Here is a 13,875-nt window from a genome sequence, read left to right as displayed (position 1 = left end):
ATGGTAGCTATCACATTGGGATTGACCAAAACAATCCACCTTATGAACAAAATCGAGTGCAAAGTTAGTACTTTAATGAATATTTCTCCAATTGCCATGCCTAGTGGGTTCCTGCAAAAGCTCTGACAAACCGGATGTCATGTCACATCTACCCACCTCCCTAGCCACCCCCACCATGAGCAGTCGCTCCTGTTCATTTTTCCTTGCCCCCATGGCACTGGCAAAGTGCACAGGTGGACGTGTTTTAGTTATTTTTTTTGCTGCTCATGTTCCTGCGCACAATTCATTGTTCCCTCCCAGCGCGCAAACAATTGTCCGCAATACGCGCCCTCCGTACACGTCCCCCTCGACCTCTCTTGCGTGCAGCATTCCACACTTTGCAGCATTGTGCACGGCGCAATGCGAAGGAACCGACACTGCATGTAGCTAAATTATCGAGGAGCTTTACGTTTAGCCAGTCAACCAACTTCAGGTGGGGGGGCAGCGGCGGCGGGATCGTGAGGCCGTGACATTGCTAAGGGTAGATGTGACGTCACGCCCACCGGCTCACAGTCGGAAGCGTGCTGTCTCTGACATGGCAGCCGCTCAAAAAACGTAAAAAATACACTCATCCACTCAAAACTAAACAGAAATATGTGTCTGTACTGTCTGTACCAGTTTAATCCGGTCTTAAAAGTCCACTGAAACGGCCCCCAAGAAGCCACTGATAAACGTGTTCAGTGTGTAGAACACATCCTTTTGAGCATTAACGCAAAGTATAACTCCTTGGAACAAAGCCAGCGATTTATTATTAATTCTTAAAAACATCGTTTTTTGAAATTCGCGGGCAGAGAGAATGTCGCTTGGCGGTGTTGCATGGAACTATTTCCTTAAACCGTGACGTCACGGGTGAGTTGACTGGCAAGGCTTGCTAGAAGCTGCCATTCGCTGCGGCCATTGCAGCCATGATGTCACGGACACACTTCCGGTACCTGCGAAAGTCGTCTGCTCGTGCGCTGCTCGAACTCTGTGCGGGCTGTTACACAGCTCGCCGCCCTTATCGGAGAGGTGGCCATTGCCCATTAAGTACAACAACCGAAGCGACGCAGGGACCGGAAGAATGAAGGTGCATTTACAAATATCTTATTTATATAACGTGGGTTCAGGAGCACTGGAGTATCGTCCGACGAGGCGTCAACAGCACGGTCAAGCACCGCACGATGGCAGCACCTCCTCGACCGCCGTAAACACTGCCGCTGTGGCCCCTCCTCCCGCATACCGTTCGCGAACGGCACGGCGGATCGTTAGCTCCGATGTCCGAAATAAAGCGTGCCAAAATTTGTTGGTGTCTGGAATACTGAGCCGATTATCAAGTATGAAGCCCCCGTGAGGACCGCTGACCAGCAGCAAATTGCTGGTAAGAGTTATAGCCGTGATACAAGCTAGTTTCTGCTCAAGCCAGCTGCCGCTGGTGCATTTCGGCTGATCCGATCTGCTCGTACTAGCTCTGTGATTAATGCGGTGGCAGAGTTGATCCTATAATTATTTCACTATGGCAGGATAGGATTCACTATAAAGCAGTTTCATAAGTAGACGATTTACGACAGCGTTGATCATGTTCCAAAGCGTCGACCGCCGCGGCTTTGAAGCGAAACAGTTTAGGCCAAGCGACGACTAGGGACGGTCACGCACAGTGCCGTCGTTCGCCGCCCTCACGTGCCCCACCCCCGCGGTAATTGTGTAATGTACCTCAGCCTGCTTGCGGCATCTCGTGCTGCAAGCGTTGCAAACTCGTGTACTTTCATAGCTAAGGCCGCGCATCTTTTGACATTCTGCTCAGCAACAAGCCGTTCAAACGATACTGCAGGCAAGACAAGGCTTCAGTACGTAGTCGCTGCGCTGTCGGCCATAATCGAAGACGTCGGGCGTCACCATATTCTATACATAGATCTTTAAACGTGATACAGTGGGCAAATGAATAACTTTGTAAAGCAGACCCGCTCGTACGTTTCGCGCACTCAGGCGCCGACGAGTAGCTTCCGTCAACAGACACCGTCATAACCTCGGTTAAACGACGCAAACCAAAGTCGTCAAGCTCGGTTTGCGATAACCGCGGTTAGTGGTGTAACCATGGTTTGGTCCGCCATGTAACATAGGGTAACCACGGGTTCGCGGTTACACTAACCGTCGCTGCGCGAACTGGCGAACTCCTCAGGCGTGTGCGAGTGTGGACGGGTTGACGCGAGTTACGCCAGCGAGCGAGCGTGCGGCAACCGGAAGTTTGTCGAAGTGACGTATGTCTGGGCGGAGCTTTGAACTTGCTTGTATTCTTTATTTTTTTATGGCTCCCTTCGGCGTATGAGTTGAGAGAAAATTGGAAGGGTAATTTTTAATCACCGATATCCCTGGTGTTGCAGAAGCTAGATCGAAAATTTTTGTGGGAGAATGATGGGTGGTTCAATAACTATCAGTGTTATGGCGTTGTTTACCCTTCTTGGTGACCCCTTTCAGTGGACCTTTAAGAATGCAATTGTGATGCTTTCTCAATATTCTTGGATATTTATTCAGTATACTTTCAAGTTCTCTATTAGGCAGCTTGAATATAACCTACATGCAATAAGTGTGCTACGAAAGCTTTTGCAAACGTCCAAGAGGAATCTGTGCTTGGCTTACTGACTACTGCTGTCAAGCCTTATGGGCCACAATGTCATGCAAAAGGTGCTGTCTTAGATACCAAAGCCAAAGGAGTAGGCTGGACATTTAAACAAGAGCAAGCATTTTTGAAATGTTACAAAATCCTAGGAAGTGCCATGCAAGCCTACTCTCTGCCTTTGCAGAGAATCAGGGATGCCATAATGATACTCTCAGTGGGGTGGCACAAAGAAAAAAGGGGGAGGGTACTGCTCCTCATAAACATAACTAAAAAAAAAGAAAAAAAAAACTAACAATGAGAGCTTCACATGCTTATCAAGAAGGGAGAATTATATGAGTGTTCTGTCAGGGCCTGAAGAGGGTTATCGGAAAGCTTTGCAAGGGGAACTGCCTCTCGCCTTTCTTTGCCATAGTCATTGCATACAATGCATTAGGAGTGTGCAGTAAGTGTTTAAGCTTTGCAATCTGGCACCAAAGTTGCCAGATCACTTGATTGGGTGGCTGCAGTGCCTTGAGCACTGCATGGGCTTAAGACGGCCTTAGATCCTGGGCTGGGGCCAGGTTTAAAGTTGCGGGCTCGTACAAAGAGTTCCAATGTCTATTTAGTTATATGGGGTTTTATGGCATATAAGCAGCTGTGGCTATCATGCACCAAACACAAATGTCTGGGCCCTGGATTCACTATTGGCAAGTGAAGTACACTTGGGGTGTTACAGCAGAGACATGCATGAAATAAAGCTATGGTTTGCGTTGAGAAAAAAGTAAAAGTTTATTGACCGATTTTTTAAACTTTTACCCAACTGCCGTGGTTAAGATGCTCAACCACTGAGCTGGGGTGCCGTGGTTTGATCATGGCCATGGCAGCTACATTTAGATTGATGCAGAAAGCATAGCACCCGTGTACTTTGCAGAGCCAATGCATGTTAATGAAGTTAAAGGGGATTGAAATGATCCAGAGCCCTTCACTACAGTGTTGCACATTGCTCGACTTGATCTAGGATGTATACAGCTGTTTTGCTTTTCGCCTCCATTGAAAGGTGATCAGTTTGATTATAAATTCAACCCATGAAACTGTTGATTAAAAAATACAATTCCACTGGCTGCAAGGATGATTTAATAATTAGACCTAGTGGGTCCTAAAGTATGACTGATTAAACATGTGGAGTAAATGCTAAGCAATTTAATTATGTGTGTATGCAGCCTTCATTTAGGCTCTTGGAACATCTGATTTATGTTCAAAAGGGAGATGGTCAGTGTTACACCTGATCAAAGTAGCACTACTTGCTTATTGTTTCATAGAAAGGAGTAGGTGTTGCAGACGACTTGTTGACTGCACCTGAAGTGAAAGGAAATAACCCTGTAGGTGGAGTCACCCTAATAAATGGCCTCACTGGTCAGCTCCAGCCCAGAATGGGGAGTCTCTACTATTCCTCCAGTAGCTGCGCTACACGAAGCACTATTTTTATGTGAGCAAAAGTATGGAACATCCATGTAAACTGAACCACTCAGAAACGTTCATTGTGCTAAAGCCCGACTCTCGCATGCAACATTATGCACATAAGGCCAGAAGGACTATGTAATGTATGCAAAAGACTGGCTGATTCCTATCAAATGCCTAAACATAAATTGAGCAATGCTTTATTATGATCAGCCAGCTGCTGTTCTAGAGCACCTGGGTTTGAACCAAAGAAACAAAAGGCAATTTGTATCGTAGACAAGCAGTAATGTAGCCATTGACTACTCTGAAGCTATTCTGTATTTCGCTTGTTTTCTTGCGTGTGCACGTGCAACAACACTTTGTCATTACATTTCCATCTCACTTAAAAATAAGGATGCTGGCGAATGGTTAAAGATCCTCTAATACATACATAGTCTTTTAAGCTTTGTGGGAGTCTTCTTATGTGCTTCTGTGGGGAGCAGGAAGAGGAGGAGTAGTTGCTGCTGTAGAGGTACGCTTGGGCTGAGGAGAGTGTCCGTTTTGTGTCAGGCAAAGTCAGGCACGAGGAAGTTTCTGGCCTAACATCAGCAGTATTGGGGTTATGCAAGGTTGGACTCTGGCCTGTGTTTCCGGTATGTGGACTGGTCGACACTTGGGTGCAGTCAGCGGGCAACAAAATGTCAGCAAATAGAATCATTGGAGCTGAGGACACAGGTTGATGCTGAACAACTGCTTTGCTAACAGCTCAAAATTTGGACAAGTGCAAGTGATGATGCTTGGTTGCACTCTGCTGGTCTGCATAAAGCTTATATTTGGTTTACTCTGACCACTGCCATAAGAGCTTAAGCACTCTTTTAGGATCAGTTGAGAAGCACTTACCCGGCAGGTTCATGACGTTGTCTTGTGCGAGGCATCTGGCCATGAACTAGGACGGCTGGTGTGATTTCTGATGTGGCATGTGGCGTACAGCGGTAGACACCGAGGTAGTCAATAATAGCTGTACCTAGGTCATGTCGCTCGCAAAGAGCCAGCTGAACATATGCCCTGAAAACTTTTAAATCACTCTACAAGTCTATTGTCTTGGGGGTCATAAACCGAGGAGTAGCAGTTGCATATTCCCCTTTGATGAAGAAAAGTTAGCATATCTGAGGATGAGAATTGTGGTCTGTGATCCGACACAATCTCTTCAGGGTAACCTTTGTGAGTGCATATACCTAGAAGAAATGCTTGCACTGTTGCAGCTGTGAATGAACCCACAAAATGAAAAAAGGACTAGGTGACATCTAATAACTTGAAAAAAAAAAAATCAGCATTCTATGAAGGTTTTCCGTATTGCATCTTCCATATCAGCAATTATGTCCATGTCATGCAGTTCGGGTCCAATTCTGTAAAAACCCCATTGGGGTTGACAGTATATCAAATAAATAAATAAACATCTCAGCTAGACCAAACCTAAGTCTAGTAGAAGTCTAGTTATAGCTGTCATCTAGTTGTAGGAGGCTTGAAGCGTTCTTGTAGCAGTGCTAACATTAGGCTAAAAGTTGACTAAAAACATCTTGCAAGAACATTTCAAGACCGGCTTTAGACATTGTACTTTTTTTTGCTAGACCAACCCCCGATCACTAGAATAAGCAGTTATGCACCATTCGGTGTACCTCTGCAGCCAGCAAGGTTTGATCCTGACCGTATTGGCTGTTCAGCTCAGCTAAAAATTAGGCACATATACGGCAGCCCAAATCTTTAACTAGCATGCATGCTCCTGCACCATGGGACCTATCAAAATTAAGCAAGGGCTTTATGACCATATGCTTAGCCTTGATCATTTTGGAGGTTAGCTCTTTTGAAATGTGAAGGTGGCCGTCGTGCTCGCTAGCTGAAGGTTTGGGTGTCTGTATAAATATGGCATTTGTTAAAAATCAACATATTTCAATTCATTTTGCATAACAGCCTTTTGATATGCTATGCCAAAAAATAGTATTCCCACAAGGAGTCCTGAAAACTGCGCAACAGCTTCAGTTGCAGCTGATGTAGACATGCAAAGTGGCTGCAGCAGCCTTAACAAATGCATGGCAACTTTGTAAGTTGACCTGTACTACCAGCAGAGCATAAGAAAACACCCAACTTTTACTTTTCTGAACAAAAATTTTATTGCCTAAAAATAGGCAAGTAGTATTTTACATTGAATACGTAAAATACTTTTATGTAGGAATAGCAAGCCTGGACAGTTGTAGATGCAGACTTCTGCTTCATGTGCGATAATTGAATCATGACCACCCAAGCAGTCCACGATACTGGCTGGCACTGGAGGGTTGCACTGCATTGTCCTGAGCAGGCACTGCCTTATTAGAGTGGAACTACCTGCATTGCCAGAATAGGTACAACAGTTGAACAACAGTCACACAGTAATGAGCTGAAAACGAGATATGAGAAAAAAAAAGCTCAAGCTGGAATACACTAGCATAACTCATCTATGCATGCCTTACTGCCCTTTGCCCTCTCTATGAAGAGCATAAAGCCTTCTTATGCATTATCTCTACCATCATCCCCTTTTCTACAAACCCCTTTCAGTACATGATATTCAAGCATGGAGGAAGAAAAAAAACTGGGAGGGAGCACGCGCAGCCTCCACAAGCCAACCTCCTCTGATGCCGCTCCCTTCTCTCTCTTGCGCAATGGTTCTTGGGAATAACAGGATACTCACCGTTGGAGTGACAGTCCCGAGAGGTATATCCGTGTAGTTCTAGCATCCCGGCACTCAGCATTTCGTATGGCAGTACTTGTTGGGCTAGTTGGTTTGATTCTATGCTTGCCGGACTCGGCATACAAAGACGGAGCACAAGAACACAAAGGACGACAGGACAAACAGCGCTTCGTCCTCTTGTCCTTCTTGTTCTCGTGCTTCGTCTTTGTGTGCCGAGCCCTGCAAGCATTTTGTATGGCGCAGCTGAGGGGACCGAGCCATACATGCAAAATACACGGGTGCACTGTGCGGTGGTGGCAGCTCCTACGGGATCGGCCCATCTAATAGGCCAAAGTTCCATCCATTGCCTGCTCGCAGCGCGTGCCTAAGGTTTCTAGCGCAAGCGTCGCATAGCGAAGACATTCCTTCCTAGCGAAGCACGCGAAACTGCAACCGAAACCAGCTACCGGCTGCCGCTTGCTGTATCATGTGATGGCTAATTTCCCTTTATGCTTTCTATTATATTTTTTACGACCAGGCTTCACTTTTCCGCTGCGGTGCTCCCTCCTAGTTTTTATCTTCCTCCATGTCATCAAGGCTAATACTAGTTAATAGGCCCATTCCACTTTCTCCTATGTTTTTCAAAATAACCTCAATTAGAAAGTTAAATAATGATGGTAATGAAGCATGGTCTTCAAATCTGGTTACATTAAAATTCAAACTGCCAATCCCTTTCAGAAACATGCAATACACAGTCCATAATTGCTAAAAAATGCTTAAAATTCATTCTCACATTCAGCTCAAGCCCAGAATGGTGCTTGTGAGCAGTTACAAGCACCATTCCAAACAAAACAATTAAGCTGCCCTTGCACCACTTATGAAAAACCATCTGTTGCTTAGAGAGCAGAAAAATTGGAAAATTTGTTTTAGTGAAGACTATATGGTGGTAAAATCACAGTGTAACAACCATTAGGTTTCAAGACAAAAGCTTACACACAGCAGTTATCAGTTGTCATAAAGAGCTATTAATGATTATTGCTTTCAGCATTCACTGTTGAATTAGCTGTTATATAAGGCTCATTTGAATTAGGCAGTTCTCTTCATTACAGCAAAATGATGGTACAGGCCACCATTAGCCACAGGAAAATGAAGGCAAAGTATCTTTCTTTGCTTACATCCTGTTTAACTGCATGACATGACTCCCCTGGATGTAGCACTTTTTTTTTCATTTGATACTAAGCAGTTTTTTTAAATATTTCTTTTATTTGGATTGAGTCTGTTATATTCAAGATAAACAAATTCAGGGCACCTTCTTAACTATCTTTAATAAACTCCCACCATACCAAAACAAAAACAGCTTTCTCTAGAGGAGCAAATACGACTTTTATTTTATTTCATCGGTCACAGTACCGCACATATATGTGGAGTGGAACAGAACTATCTGAAGACAACTATTGGTCTGAAATGTTTTTGAAGATCAAATTAATGGTAGAAACCAACATTAACTCATTTCATCATACTTATACAGTTACAAAATGGCAGTATAATACCCATTTCATCATACTTATGGCTGAATAATCATAAAATGCTCATTAGAATTAGCAGGCAGTTGAATGGAGGTACAGGTCGCTATTAGCCACAGGAAAATGAAGGTGCAGAGCTATGCAACCCAATGCCTGCCCAGATGTTGAAAAAGGTAAACAAAAATAAAGTTCATTTGAATCAGCTTACCAAAAACAATCAGCACAGCTGCCGTCCTCTGCTCCAACAGGACAGAATCGTTGTTAAAATACCTGCATACACGAAAAAAATTGAGAGGTGATAACAGTGAGCTAATTAATCTACATGAGTTAGCTTACCTATAATGTAACCAAAAATAAATGCTTGCTGCTGAAACTGTTCAATGTAAATTACAGTAATATTTGCGTGACTTCTGCACATGATGACGCTGCTGCTTTGCAGTACATCGCTGCTGGAGCATATGCATCCCCTTCGAAGTTGGAAGTACTAAACCAAATAAAAATAAACAACAAAAGATTCTGAACAAACACTGCATTTATTAAGTACCAAACTAGACTGACATACCCTTTTGCAGAAAGTGGAAGATTGTGGAAATTGCATGCATCTTAATAATGCGATGTTTATTATATGAACAGACCACAGGCAGATACTAGAAAGCAGTGGGCCTCACAAGCAGCCAAATCTTGACTTGTGCTAACCATAAGCACAAACTGCCCTGTGCTGACGACTGGGACACAAGACAAACATCTTGCTTTGCTGACATCCTGTTTAACTGGTTGACTTGACTGCACTGGATGTAAAACTTTATTTTTAATTTCATACTAAGCAATTTTTTAAAATATTCCTTTCCTTTGAACATGCTATGTTCATTATCAACAAATTCAGGACCTCTCCTTAATTCTCTTTAATAAACTGCCAGTACATACCAAAACAAAATAGCTTTCTCTAGAGAAGCAAACACGACTTCAGTTGTACTTCACTGGTTGTAGTGCAGCACATGTGGAGTACAGAACTATCTGGGGTCAACAATTTGTCTGAAAATTCTTTGAAGATCACTTAAATTTCAGGCTAATATTAACCCATTTCATCATTTATGCAGTTACAAAATGGCAGTTAATTTTGTGCTCTGTATTAGACATTTCTCAATTTTTTGCAAATCAGAAATTTCATAGCTCATGAAAACAAATGCATATTTTTCAAATGATTATGTTGTTTGATGCATCCCCCATTTTGCCAATTTCATTTTTACAAGAACAGTAACGGTGTGGAATCAGCATACTAACGACAGTGAAATTCTACAGCAATCTTTGGAGTCATTCACAAGAAACTGAAGTTTTAACTTATAACTACTTTCCTGTACTGCGTTCTCTTTTCTAATTTGGTTATAAGATATTTGGTAAAAGCCATAGTATATGTTTCTCTTAATTTAAATAGTCCCGCTGGGGTGGCGCAGTGGTTACAGTGCTCGACTACTGTTCCCAAGAATGCGGGATTGAATCCCGGCCTTGGCAGCCGCTTTTCGATGGAGGCGAAAAGCTAGGCACCCGTGTGCTGTGCGATGTCAGTGCATTTTAAAGAACCCCAGGTGGTCGAAATTACCGGAGTTCTCCACTGTGGCTTCTCTTATAGCCTTAGTCGCTTCGCGACATTGAACCCCACAAACCAACCAACCATCTTAATTTAAATATATTTTCTATTTGTTGCCAAAGAACAGCGGTTGATTATTTTGATTTTTGCCTCAAACTGACATCTTTACACCTAACTTTTCTCCTTTTCATTCTGTACCCCCTATGAAGATCCCTTTTGTGATTCAGATATTCATAAATAAAAATAAATCACATGGGGATTGCACACTTTGATAAGTGTCTAATATTGTGAATAGGCTGAATTTACACTGAATGCTTGTAAATGAAAGCTGGGCATGACAAATCACTATATAATAGACAGATAATAAATTATGGCACATAGAAAAAGTACCTCTTCATTGTAGTGTTCAAGCGTGCCTGGCAGTTCTTTAGCCAAGCCATAACGGATGAACGTACGTCCACTTCTGATGCCGAGCGTGTATTGGCATTTTTTCGAACTGATTCTATGAAAGGCACAATTCTTTATTTTCTTTATTCAAGAGTTACCGCGCATTGCCCAAAGGCGTTATAGCAGGGGGGGTTACAGATTGGCAAAAAATACATCTTCACTTGCAGAGCACACAATGTCACGTTATAGGCTGTAACACATTTTGATGTTGCCTTAATACAGAAAAAGAAATGCGAGAAACCTGTCAAACAGACAGATTACTCTCGTAACATACTAAAACAATATACAGAATGCCTTTATCTGCTCTTGCCTCTCCTTTTAACAAACAGCTTTCATCGGGCAAAATATAAATTGCATACAGGTATCATGAAATCCTCAGGCTGCTTTTGTCATCTCTGCAGTACTCTTACATATATATTTCTAGGCCAAATATTCATTCTCACTCTACATGTGACCGATAAAAAGAATTCTATCTGGTCTTGGTACTGTTCCTGCATCTTTATAGTAATGAAACTGTTTGTGAAAAGGACATTGTATAAAGGTGTTTAACAAGCACTTTTTGCATGTTCATTTTCACTCAAGTAGTCAGATATTGCAAAAGTATCAGCATACTTCGGTCTAGATTAGTTATTCAGCTTAGATTTCTTTTACTATATGTCGGGTTGTAAGAAATAGGGCACCCGTCCTTAAAATGCATTATACCCTCGAAAGTGATAACATTCCTTACTATGAACACATGCCAAGTTAATGCAACAGCGCAGATAGGAATGTCCTACAGCAAGGCCTTTAGGATTTTTATGTACAATTTACTAAAATGTAATATGGACTTGGCAGAAATTTGTTTTCAATATTTGTGTTTTGTCTGTTGCCTGCAGTATGCTGCCTTTTCATTATTTGCTACAGGATGGGACCAGGGTGGTCCCCACAAATTATGATTATGAAGTCCTGTTTCTACATTTAGTACAATGACTAATGTTTGGAACATACACTCTCTCTAATGCAAGCATGACTGAGACTAACTTTCTGTTCTTCACTCGTGCACTTGTAGTCTGACCACTGGCCTGTTCCTCTCGGGAAGTGTTCTATTTTCATACTGGCTTGATAGTCATCGAAAATTAGGCAACACATGAACAGGGGCTACAAGAAGCTCTGCTTGGCTCTGAAGCACCGACTAAAGCAGTGCACTTGCTGATTATATAATGTTAAAGGACTACAAAAAGAATCAAAATTCACTACCACTACCTAAAGTGTCATTGAAGATCGACTACTGTTCCTAATTGCTCTCATTTGTAAGGCGCAGATATAATGAGCACTTACCAACAATAACCTTGAAGATCTCTATTATCACTAAAGCCTTCTTCCGTTTTTGTCCCTACAAACTGTAGTTGATGCCCACCGAATCATGGAACAGGTGCTTGAACATATTGGCTGTGTAGTGTTGCGCACAGTCGTGTCACCGATGTGCGACAGAATCTTGCTCTGCTTTAAAATAGCCAACCATTACCTTGTGCAATATTAAAGAATCCATGCCTTGTTTACCAGTTGCTTGCGAGCTGCCTCTTAGTTTTTCAGACTGTCTTCCAGCTCCTCCACATCATTTACAGTCAATAAAGGGTAACTGTGCAGAGCAAGCTCTTCAACATTAACCTCATCCTGACCAAGTAAAGAAATTATGACCTTATTTTGTGCTTTTACAAATGCAATTTCTTTTAGAACTGTAAGTGTTACCACTGAAACAAAAAATTGAAATAGTTGAAACATGTGAACACCTAGTGCTACAATTTTTTTTGATGCAAATACAACAATAATTTTGGTGAAAGCATTTCCTGCACTAACTAGTATGACAGGCAGACAGCTATCTTAATGTTTCTACATCAGCCAAATACACCATTTTCATCACATAAAATGTCCTCATTGACATGAAAATCGGATCAGCATGAAAAGAAGTGATACAGACGTTAAGCAATTTGCTTTAATGGCTATGAAATTCGCCACAAAAAACTCACAGACAAATCTGAGCTACTCTTTCCACAGATCCACAGTATAACACACATTTTGAACAAGACCTATGATGATTCATGCACTGAAGATTGAATTTACTAGAAGTGAAAACATTAAAGTTACTTTCAACTATTAGAAAAAGAAATCTTGCACAGGACATTTAAATGAACTAATTAAATGCACTCCCACAATATTTCAGTTCTGATCAAGGCTGCCAAGCTTTCATGATTATATCCTGAAAATATAAGATACAGGCAGAAAGCAAGCACTTTTGTATTATCAATTTAAAGAAAAGGATGCAATATCAGATGATTGATATAAGCCAAAGGTAACATTTAATTTCCTGCAGGGACTCTGGTGCAGCTAGAAGGTCATAATTTGGCATTGGTACATGAGCACCTGAATACAACATAGCAAGAAAAAAAATCTCTATAGCATAATGCTATAATGATGTGACTAAATTAGACCAAACACATATACTATGCTGTTTCTTTTACCCAGCAATAAACACGAATTAAATCAGTGCAGATATTTTGTACTTAGGATGCAATGTATCATACCTCCTTTGCATGAAGCATTGCAGAAGGGGCCTTTTGATGTTTCATCTTAAAGAAAAATAAACTGCTCCATTTTCGAAGAATTTAGGTAAATGAAGTCAGATACTTGAAGCACTACATTACCAGGTCCAGCCACCAGTTCATGAAGCAGCTTTCTTAAAAACAAAATTATACAGTAACAATGAATCAGATCTCTCTATGCATTCTAGGCATAACTGCATGCTGAACTAGAAAATAGCATGTCTTTCAGTCCTTACCTCATGCACTCTGTGCGAATCCCTGCTGAGAGACTGTGGATGTAGCACGAAAGGAAATAAATGAAATTGCTGTATAAATGTAACAAATCAATGGAATAAGGGATAAGATAAAACATGCATGCATTGATGTCATTCTTTTGTCATGAAGGAGGGTGCTGGCCTGCTAGAACATACCATACTGGTCTGTCTGGCTTTCTGGAATCAAAGAAGAGATGCTTCCTACACAGAACAAAGATAAATGAACAAAGCTTCAGCACAACTGGCAAACAACTAATGCAGCAAAAACTTACCCTGGGTAAGCCTGCCCCAAAAAAGCACAAGCAGGAAGACTTCAAGCAATTAAAACGAATGAATGAGACAGAATAATTATGGTATCAAACCCCTGCCATGAACCAGGGAGCTGGCATGTGAATTTTACCGGAATGTCGTGACTCGAGAGAGCAAGTGTGGCCTTCTGCGAAGCAGAACAAACAAGTGCACGAAGGATTCAGCAAGCCAGCTTTCCCACAGATTTGCCAGCAAGGACTTACCCGAGACTGCTGACAGTGAGCTTTGTGGGGAGGCTTCACCAAAGAAAAAGCAAAAGACGTCAAACATACCAAAGAAATGAATGACATAAAAGGCACGCATGCAATTGTATTACTGCCTGCTTTGAACCAGGGAGCTGGCATGTTGGATCTTGTGACTGCAGAAAATGAGTGGGGCCGTCTGCAAAACACAAGAACAAAAGCACGAAGGATTTAGCAAACTAGCTTT

At 42.0% G+C, this 13,875-nt stretch overlaps 1 protein-coding gene across 1 annotated transcript in view; it reads left to right on the top strand.

The window, feature by feature from the left end:
- The window catches only part of LOC146172501 (DNA (cytosine-5)-methyltransferase 3A-like), a 292,512-nt gene that overhangs the window by 33,335 nt on the left and 245,302 nt on the right, over window positions 1-13,875 (top strand). The window lies entirely within an intron of this gene.

Source organism: Amblyomma maculatum, unplaced genomic scaffold (assembly GCF_055883805.1).
Source record: "Amblyomma maculatum isolate TAMU_Amacu unplaced genomic scaffold, ASM5588380v1 scaffold_13, whole genome shotgun sequence".
Classification (NCBI taxonomy): Eukaryota; Metazoa; Arthropoda; class Arachnida; order Ixodida; family Ixodidae; genus Amblyomma; species Amblyomma maculatum.
Note: the sequence above shows the minus strand (reverse complement) of the source record. Positions and strands in the feature narration are given on the sequence as shown.